Below are 11,015 nucleotides of genomic sequence, written 5' to 3'. Positions count from 1 at the left end.
CCTTGATGAGATCTTAACTGCTGCTGTGACATCTTAACATCATTACTATTAGTTTTTTTCTACTAAAACTGTTTTATTTTTCTTATTTTTATTTTTTTTTTTACTTCATACACGATGCCCATCATCTGTAAGCACTTTGCTGGGAGCCCTCCCCGACTCTAGAACAGCCAATGTACGGTGACACGAGCAAGCCAGGGGACCCAGATTTCAAACGGGCAGGATTTTTAGATCTAATGAAGACTCTGTCAGAACTGATTTGGATCTAGAGAATGAGGGTCTGATTGAATTTGCCATCCTCGCAGCATCAAGAGGTCTTTGGGGCCAGAAAACTATCCCCTTTATTTTTCTGCACAGAAACAAGGGTGAGGGAGAGCCGTCACAGCATTTGTGTGTCACACATTGTCAGGAGTCACGGGCTTAGTGCATGTCTTGCTAGGTCATCTTAGATAGGCTGGTTAATCTTTCTGTGTTTTCGTTTCTCCATCTGTGAAGGCGTGATAACACATGCTGGGCTTCTAAGAAAAGTGCTATTAGGAAGGTTAGGGGAGGTGCGCTACACGAGAGGCTTTTGCAAAAACCTTGGTATTATTTGCTAGAGAGATTGTGATCTGGAGGCGGATAGCAACTTGAACGGGAGGGAGTTTGAGCCAAAGTCCTTGCCAGAGAAATATCAGACCTGAAGGAAGGGAGGGTGTGATGCATTTGGAGGTGACCTCTGGCATGGGTGATGCTGGAGTTTCTCCATGGGAAAAACTGAAATGGTGAGAATATCATTAGAAAGTCCAAATGAGCTAACCACAATTTAAAAATTTCTTTTTAATGTTCATTTATTTTTGAGAGACAGTGAGAGAGAGAAAGAGCAGGGGAGGGGCAAAGGGAGAGGGAGACACAGAATCCGAAGCAGCTCCAGGCTCTGAGCTGTCTGTCAGCACAGAACCCGACATGGGGCTCGAACTCACGAGCTGAGCAGAAGTCAGACACTTAACCGCTAAACCCACTGAGCCACCCGGGCGCCCCACCCACAACTTTAAAAAAAGGCAAATCCTTATGTGCTCAGCTCCAGATCATAAATGACCAATAATACCTTGGTAGTTTTGTTCTGACGCTTCAGGGGGACTTTGGTGCCGAAAACAGTGCTGTTCCTGCTTTGTACACATGACTCACTCCCATCGGCAAGAGTATTGCTCGTCCTTGAAAATGCGGAGGTCGGCGCCTCTGACTTTGTTGTCCTCTGTGATGATCTAGCTTGCCCTACAGCTCGCAGACCAGATACGCTTTTATAAACACACACAGATCCAATCAACATTTATTTTTGGACCATTAAAGCTGTTTTAGTAAACACCTCAGTAAGACCCCTGGATGAAAATACATCTGAACTCATAGAACAGTTTTGCTTCCACACCTTCCAATTCCTGTATTTTGAAACACTGGTTTGAACCTCTTCACATAGGAGCCAACTCAGTGGAACCCCTTCTTTGCCTCTGCCTTCTCGCTCACTTTCTTACCCTTCTCCGCCCCCCCCCCCCTCCACTCTACTGAAACTGCAAGACAGAGACCTGTTGCTTTCCTCTGGGTGAATTTCCCATTGGCAGGCCCCCAACTCTCAGATCGTCCTAATTCCCCAAAGGGAATCACCAGATGCTCAGTCTGTGACCAGCTTGCGGTGTGCAGGTCCTCTGTAGGCTCTGCTGCGGGCTTGCCCACGTGTCCTTTGCAAAAATGTAAACAAGAGACAAGGGACTCTGCCCCAGAGTGACAGGCAGGACTTTGTCAGTCACAAACCCAGACAAAGGCAGGAAGTGTTGCTGCTTCCCCACACAGCTGCTGCTCCTTAGGAGGTGGACTCCCTCACCCAGCAGTTCCAGAGCCTTGAGTGACGGGGCTTCTACTGGGTAAAACGCCACCTTCTAAGAGCTTGGCAATTTGTCAATGCGTGTTGCTCCACACTTCAAAAATTCTCAGCAACTTCATACCCTGCAGCATCATGGGGAAATAGTTATGTGGTTAAACTTTAAAGCAACAGTTACATTCACTGGGTGTTGTTTGTAACAGCCCAAACCTGGAAGGGACCTAAATGTCCAACAAGAAGGATTTGGTTAAATAAATCAGAGTATCTATTTGTATGTCTTTTTCTTTGCCAGATATATCTATTTCCACCATTTAAAATGAGGGTATTAAACAGTTTTTTTTTTTTTTTTTCATTTTAGATTGTAGATATCCTGGAGAGCTGGATGGAGGTTATCGGCCATCTCCCCAGAAAAACGCTTATATGACTCAACGTTTTCATAAAATATCAGGGGATTTCAACATAAACCCATCTACCGTGCCAAGGTTAAGGACACCTCATAATAATAAATGGCAGAAATGATATTGAACAATTCTGACATAGGGAAGGGTGAAAGAAAGTAGCAGGTTATAAAAGACTAAAATATCTTTTCTGTTTTAAAGATTTTTGTTTTGTTTTGTTTGGGAAGGACAATGTGTTTCTTGACTCAAGATGCCTGGCTCTGAAAATTAAACGGACATAGACAGATTATCAGGAAAAAAAAGCACACCCATTTATTGAATGTAAGTTTTACATGGAGCAAGAGACTATTCTGAAGGAAATGATGATCCAAAGAGACCCTCAGACCTAAGTATTTTATACTAAGTTTGATGAAGGGGGCACAGTAGTGGAGTCGTAGGAGAAGGTGAGGAGAACAAGGTAAGTGTAGTGACCTGGGGAAAACTTAGCGAGGTCTGCTTGTTTGGACTCTTCTTGGTGTCCCTTTGTCCCCCGAAATAAGGATGCACCTTTCTTCCGGGTGTAGGGAGGGTGCCTCTCATGTGAAGATTTTATGGCCTGTTTCAGGGGGAAAAAAAAAAGGGGTGAAGGGGAAAAGGCCAGAGTGACCTTCTGCTTCTGCTGTTTTTCTCAAACTTCTTCAGCTTAAAATATTCATGTTTTAGGGTAGCGTGTTCAGGTCCCCATCATAGATAATTGAACATTAAGACGCTGATAGCTTCTCTGGGGGATGATGTTATTATCTCTCTGTGCTTGTTTGTATATTCTAACTTTTCTTTTTCAAGTTTATTTATGTTGAGAGAGAAAAAGAGAGAGAGCAGGTGAGCGTGAGCAGACAAGGGGCACAGAGAGACAGAGAGAATCCCAAGTAGGAGCCATGTGGTCAGCATGGAGCCCAACATAGGGCTCGATCCCAGGAACTGCAAGATCATGACCTGAGCCAAGATCAAGAGTCAGGCGCTCAACCAACTGAGCCACCCAGGTGCCCCTGGATCTTCTAACTTTTCTAGAACTATACACAAATTGCTTCTATGAGAAGAAATGTGCCGTCCAAGTTGGTTTGAATTAAAAAAAAAAAAAAAAGCTGTCATTAGTTTTGGCAAGTGCGTTGGAGACCTGAGGACAGATGATGGAATCCAAGGATGAAGGAATGTTTGGATGAAGGGACACTATTTCTGAGTGAGATTTAATTGGGGCCAAAGAGAAAGGTACCATGTTGACCAACTTCTTTTCAACATGAAATACACAGGCAAAACATTTTAAGATGGCAGTGAATCAGAACCAATTAAAAAAATGCCAGGACCACACACGGTGACCACGAAAAGCCAGTCTATAGGTAACCTTTAGCTTGACATGAATAGGATTTCTGCTCCTGGGATGGCCTTTAGGCACCTCAGGCAACTCAGTGCTTTCAGAGTTTATGAGTCTGACATTCCTCTTTCTTTCACCCTAAGAGACATCTTGGAAATCTCGTTCCGCTTTGGCAGACCTTGCTCTCTCAATTCGAAGGCGAAGTTTGCATTTCTTCTATTTACTGGCAAGTGTCTTTAAGGAAAGAGAATTTAACTTGGGGCTGCCGAGATATCTGAGGAAAGAGAATTTAACTTGGGGCGGCTTAGATATCTGCTCGGCATGCATGCTCCCTTTCTGGGGTAGCGGTCACCTTCATCTTTGCGTGGGGAAGCCCCTTCTCCCTCTCTCGGTTGCTGTGGCTTCAGTGAGGCAGGCATCACCTTGCAGCCCCAGGATGAACTCAAGCCTGATCAATTTAGAATGTTCTCTCTTTATCTGAGCCCACAGTCAGTGTCCCGTAAGGGGCAGATGGATCTCATCAACGAGATGCCAAGATGGCGCTCTTGGCAGAAATTTCTCCAACCGTGATCCCTCAGCTGGAAGAACAACGCAAGCCTGGACCTGTTGTGGAATGAGCCCGTAGAAGAATGAAGGCGAAGAGCACAGCAGAACCACGAGATGGGAGAGGGCAGAAGGGGTTGGGGTTGGGCATCCTCTTCAGTGGCTTTAGCTGAGCCTCCAGATTCATGTGTGCTTGAACCAAACTTGCCACTGGAGTTTCCAACTATGTGTGGCAACCGTTTTTTATTTAGGCTGGTTTGTGTCGGGTTTGTTCCACTTACAACCAGTTGCAGCCTGATTAATAACATACTGGTTCAATAATTATGACATTTCTTTTTTTTTTTTTTTTAATTTTTTTTCAACGTTTATTTATTTTTGGGAGAGAGACAGAGCACGAACGGGGGAGGGGCAGAGAGAGAGGGAGACACAGAATCGGAAACAGGCTCCAGGCTCTGAGCCATCAGCCCAGAGCCTGACGCGGGGCTCGAACTCACAGACCGCGAGATCGTGACCTGGCTGAAGTCGGACGCTTAACCGACTGCGCCACCCAGGCGCCCCAATTATGACATTTCTTGATGGGATGCCTGGGTGGCTCAGTCGGTTAAGCATCCGACTTCGGCTCAGGTCATGATCTTGCCGTTCATGAGTTCGAGCCCTGCCTCGGGCTTTCTGCTGTCCTCTCTCTCCCTCTTTCTCTGCCCCTCCCCACGTTGCACACTCTCTCCCTCTCTCAAAAATGAACAAATATTTAAAAAATTTAATAGGAAAATAATAGTGGCACTTATTGAACACTTCCTAAGTAACAGACCTTGTGGAAATCCTTTATATGCCTTCTCTTACTTAGTTCTTACACTAATTCTTTTTGAGAAAGGAAACTGAAGCTTGGAAAGGGTAAGTAACCTGCATAAGGTCCCTCAGCAAGTATAGTAAATCTATATCCAAACGCAGCTATGTCTAAAACCCTATGCTCTTAATTATCATACCACTAATTGGGCAGTGAGACTTGAAGAATGTGAGGCCTGACAGCTGGCGAATGGTTCATTTTTAATCCCAGCTTAAGAAGGGATGTAGTAAGGATAATAAATGAATATCTAATAAATGATAATAAATGAGGCCATGGGAAGCATGGCCCATTGTAGGGGTTAAACTTCCTTCACCTTCAGTTTCCTTGTCAGTGCCCCTGTTATAACTCGGTTGTGTTTTCTGGCTACCACGTGGTGTTTACCAGAAAATTCTCCACCGTCTTCATCTTATGGTTGAAGAATCTGGGGGAATGGACCTGACTTACACACTCCAAATGCTCTGGGGCTCGCTATGGCTGCAAAAGAGCAGAGTTGGGGAAAAACCAAGGAGGAGCTACAGGCCTCTTTCGTGATATGTTCTTATGAGAAGAAAACAAAGGAGATCTATCAGTTCGGCATTACCCCATTCTCAAGAGAGTTCTTTCTTAAAGTTTGAAGAAAACAAGGTAAACACAGGCCTGGGAAGCACTGAGCGTGGTTTTGACTCTAGCTCTGAGGTTCACGCTGTACTCATAACATCCTGTTCTTCTCTGCTGGCTGTGATGTGTAGATAGCGGTCCTCTGCAGGCTGCGAACAGCTGAGTTCATTTTTCAGAAAGATGCTGCTCCACGAGACTGAGGAAACGAGCCACTCCTGCTCTCCCTTTGTCACTTTTACGGTTAAGGATGGGTCTTTAATTCCTTTGGGATATTTGGCAAACTGAAATTTACTGGAAGCCCAGGGGGTATTAGTGAGTGGGGCAAAAAAGTCTCCAAAAAAAAAAAAAAAAAAAAAAGAAATCATGTGTTCAGCATAGGAGAAATCTGCTCGGCTGAACCCTGCAGCTCTGGGCAGGAAAGGAAGGCTAGCTGTCGGGGACAGGTGTGATCAGGGCCTGGTACTGAGGAAAAACAGTGTCAGTGAAGTCACCTGCCATCCGAGGGACTGGGCCTTATGATTCTCATCCACCTGTTCCGTAGAGGGCTGGAGGGCTGAGAGATGACTTTTTGTGCAATATATTTATCAGCTTCCGGTGAACTTGTGTCTAAAAATCGCACCTACAACAAAGACAAATGGAATGAAAAATAACATGCCACTTCTGTGGTCATGGAGCTGACCCCAGATTAGTTCACGGCGTGTGGAGATGCTGAAGGCACGACTGGAGTCGCAGTGACTTACAAAGAAGGGGTTTCCCTTCCGTCTTCACTGAGTTGCAGAGTCACCGATCTGCCATCCGGGAGACAGACAACAACAGTGTGTGTGTGTGTGTGTGTGTGTGTGTGTGTGTGTGTGTGTCTTGAATGGCTTGCTTTCCTTAGAGAGCATAATGAGTATCCCGTGATTGTGCTTCTCTTTGGGCAGATCCCCAGCTTGCCTCAACACTGGAATCACGAAGGTGCTTTAAAAAGGCTAGAAAGATCCTTTGTCAAACCCAGACCTACAAAATAAAAAAAGAAACCATAAGAACAAGGCCATCTGTAATTTTATTTAAGTGATTCTTACCATCAGCCAGAAAAGCACCTCTCTAGTCTTCTCCATTGAGATGAATAAATCCATCAGATTAGCAACTCGCCATGTGAGATCTGTGGACACAACCAACAGGGCAGGTCAGCCTTCAATTAGGGGCAAAGAGTGGCGACGGAAGAGGAGGATTAGAGGGACGAGGCAGAAGCAAGACCCGGATGATGTGGGCCGCATGGAGGCATCTCTCCGCAAGGCTCCACGTGGGCTGAAGGGGGTTCTCGGTATGGCTGTCTGAATGGTTTTGAAGATGGGTTTGTCAAAGGAACACAGTGGCAAAGCCCACTTGGCCTCTTTCAAGTGAAAACGAAAATCCTGCGTCTGGCAATAGCGTCCACCGTCTCTATGCTATTCTTCAACGCGAGAAATCAGAGCTCTCTCTTCAAACCCCATTCCTTTCAGAGACACGAAAGAGAGGAAATCTGAACCCAGACTCTTCATGCAATACATAGAGGTGATCGTTTAGCCTCTCTTTTCCACCTAGGAGAGCCCATCCAGGCTCATTTACTCATTCACTCATGCAATTAACCACCATTTATTGAGCAAACGTAAAAGGTTGAAAAAAGGCAAAATGGCCTGGTGGGTTCGTAGAAGTCTAGGTAATTTACTATGATAATGTGAGAGGAGAAAGAAGTGGAACACGATGTGGTGCTGGCAGCATCCAAATTATACGGACTCTTAAATGTCTCCACGTCTGTTGTAAGGAGAAGAACCTGGCACAACCCCAACACCTGAGCCTGTAAACACACAGTGCAAGAGAACAGAGGCTGCTGGGAGGCATGGGTCCGTAGGCGGAAACCCTTGCTTTCCATACATACATACCTTGGGGTTGGGGTTGTAGGAATCTACTTCCCGGATAAGCTGGATATATCGACACGGCAACTCACAACTTGCAGAGAATTGCTATATTTTTTTTTTCCATAGCCGCAGAATGTTGTTTTTCTTTTTTTTTTTTCCAAAAAATGAAAACCACTTCTAGCTTCAATTTTAAATGCCTTAATTTGAGAGACCATTAGTCATGAAGGTGTTTCCATAGCAAATGCGTGTGGGATGTCCTAGCTTTGTTGGCAATAGTTCAAGGGAACTTATATCATTAAATTGGGACAGGGCCTGGCATGATGGCGAGAAAGCTGGTGGCTGCGTTCCCGTAGCGTGAGGCCTCCATTTAAGGGCAAGATAAAGGAAAGGCAAAGAGCTGGAAGAGAAGCCCTGGAATGAAAACAAGTCACAAAGGAAAGATAAAAATGGAAATCCCAGTTCAGTGTGAATAATAGGAATGCAAATGGTGCTGCTAAAATAGGAAGGAGCGTTACTTGTCAAAAAGGCAAAGCACAAGAAAATTGTAGTAGCTAAAGCATTTTGCAGGGTAAAATTGTACGCTGTGTATACCTCTCAGAAGCAAAGCCACCTACTCGAATTTTTCCCAGCGCGATGCTGTGAATTTGGTGAGTCATTTTATGGAGGTTTACTACAAAGCTCCAATCTGCATATATATGTATATATATATATATATATATATATAATATATATATATATATAATATATAATACATTAGGATTAAATCTTTCTTTTGCCAGCAGCTGCTTACTAAGGCTGCAATTTTATAGCCGAATTTCTCACCTTGGCTACAAAAGAACATATTTTTCTTTTTTTTTTTTAATTTTTTTTCAACGTTTTTTTATTTTTGGGACAGAGAGAGACAGAGCATGAACGGGGGAGGGGCAGAGAGAGAGGGAGACACAGAATCTGAAACAGGCTCCAGGCTCCGAGCCATCAGCCCAGAGCCCGACGCGGGGCTCGAACTCACGGACCGCGAGATCGTGACCTGGCTGAAGTCGGATGCTTAACCGACTGCGCCACCCAGGCGCCCCAGAACATATTTTTCAAAAATTAATAAGTTTATGGAATGATCTCCAGAATTTGTTGTTAAGTTAAAAAAAAAAAACGTGGTGGAAAGAAGTGTTTATGGCATCCTGCTATTTATCCAAGAAGACGATATTCTGATTATAAATGTGGTGATATTAAAAAAAAAAAACAACCTTTCAGTACACAGTTATTTATGGGGGAGTGAGGAAATGAGGTGGAGGGACAGAATTCGAAGTTAGGTGTCTTTGAATATATGCTGTTTTGAAGTCAAAACCAGGTAAATATTTAATGTGACTTTAGACCAAAATTAACCATGAGACAAAGCAAACTCTAAACATAGAGAGCGAAAGGTGAAACTGAGCCTTGAATTAGAGGCCTAATCACAGAGGGGAAGTATTTCAGGTGACAGTAATTTATCCATAGATACACTCTAAGAAAAAGAAATTGTCAAAAAAACTTTAAACTGTGGGGTGCCTTGAGTGGTTCAGTCAGTTAAGCATCTGACTAGGGCTCAGGTCATGATCTCACAGTTTGTGGGTTCCAGCCCTGCCTCGGGCTCTGTGCTGACAGCACAGAGCCTGGAGCCTGCTTCGGATTCTGTCTCTCTCTCTCTCTCTCTCTCTCTCTCTGCCCCTCCCCCACCCGCCCTTTGTGTGTGTGTGTGTGTGTGTGTGTGTGTGTCTCTCTCTCTCTCTCTCTCTCTCTCTCTGTCCCTCTGCCTTTCACGCTCTGTCTCTCTCAAAAACAAACACAAAAAAATTTTTAAAAATTTAAACTGTTTTTCTTTATTTTATTGTGATAATATTGTTACTGTTTGCTTCTTGATTTTCCTTCCTTCCTCCCTCCCTTTCCCTCTCTTCTTCTCTCCCTTCCTTCCTTCTTTCCTTCCTCCCTTCCTTTCCTCCTTCCCTGTGTGCATTTTTTGTGAGACTGTTGTGTGTACTATGGCATAAAACAAATGAGAAATTATGTTCGTGTTGGGAATCAGGATTTGGGGAATGGAAGAAAGTACTTCAAATTAAGATTGAGGACGTTAGGTAAAAACCCTGTAATCCTGAATTTATAACTGTCAATAGAAATTGTGATGTGTTTCAATATAAAAAATACAGATGTCCTAGCTCTACTCACTGAAAAGGCCTGGAAACAGTGACCATTTCAGTAAAAATGAACACTCCTCGCATTCCTTAACCAGGCTCAAAACTCAGGTTGTGGTCTCTCAATACTGTTCTCTCCCAACAAGGACCAGAGGTCCTTGAGAGACAACTGATTCCAGTTCTGGGGAAGGAAATGTGTAACAATGATCCTGGAATAATCTATCCTGCCAAAGAACAGAGAAGCCGTCAATTACTTTTGGGGTTCTGTCTAAAATACGCTGAAGCCAACTAGGAAAGTCTTTCTGTAACCAAAGACAGGACAATTTGAGCATCAGTTAAATTTTTTTTTAATGTTTTTATTTATTTTTGAGATAGAGAGACAGAGTGCGAGTGGAGGAGGGGTAGAGAGAGGGGGAGACACAGAATCGGAAGCAGGCTCCAGGCTCCGAGCTGTCAGCACAGAGCCCGACGTGGGGCTCGAACTGACGAACCCTGAGATCATGATCTGAGTCGAAGCCGGACGCTCAACCGACTGAGCCACCCAGGTGCCCCTTGAACATCAGTTAAATAACTGCAGTGGCTCGAAACCCAACACACACACACACACACACACACACATCTCCCCAAACCCCAAAACCATTGGTCTTCTTTAAAGGACTAGGTAACCAAGTCATAAATTTGAAAACTAATAAATGAAGAGAAAGAATCAAACATTTATCCTAACTTTTCTGTACATACCATACCGCTGGGTAACCAAATGGAAAATAGCTTCCGATTCAAATCAGCAAAATGAAAATGAAACTATTAGACAACTAGGGAAATGTGAGCACTGATTTGGTTAGTTAGGAATGTCATGGAGTTACTGTTAATTATGTTTCGTTTTGAGAATGAATCCTCATTATGTTCATGAAAAGGTTTTTATTTCTGAAATACATATGTATATATATTTCACATATATGCATACCTCATTATATATTATGTATTTACAGATGAAATGTGATATCTTAGTTTTGTTTTGAAATAATCCAATGGGTACAAGGGCAAGGAGAATTGGATGTGAGTAAAAGAAGATTGACCATGAGGTGAAAATTGTTGAAGCTGCGTACACGGGTTTTTTTTTTTTATCTCATTCTTTTTGCTTTTGTGTGTACGTGAAACTTTCCACATAAAAAGCTTTAAACAATATCAGTTGCTCTGCTCATCTCTCTCTTCCCCTAACCTGATAATCCTGCTTCCCCATGTAGTTCTATGCTCTCATAGCGAGTACCCAGGAAATGTTTAATAAGAATCCTACTGTTCTTGGCGAAGGTGTCCTTCTGCATTGCTCAAGATTTTCATTCTGGATGAAAATTGGACGGTTAGAGAAGCAAATGGTAGGCATTATTCAGGTCGGG

The sequence above is a fragment of the Prionailurus bengalensis genome, chromosome B4 (genome assembly GCF_016509475.1).
Source record: "Prionailurus bengalensis isolate Pbe53 chromosome B4, Fcat_Pben_1.1_paternal_pri, whole genome shotgun sequence".
Taxonomy (NCBI): domain Eukaryota; kingdom Metazoa; phylum Chordata; class Mammalia; order Carnivora; family Felidae; genus Prionailurus; species Prionailurus bengalensis.
Note: the sequence above shows the minus strand (reverse complement) of the source record.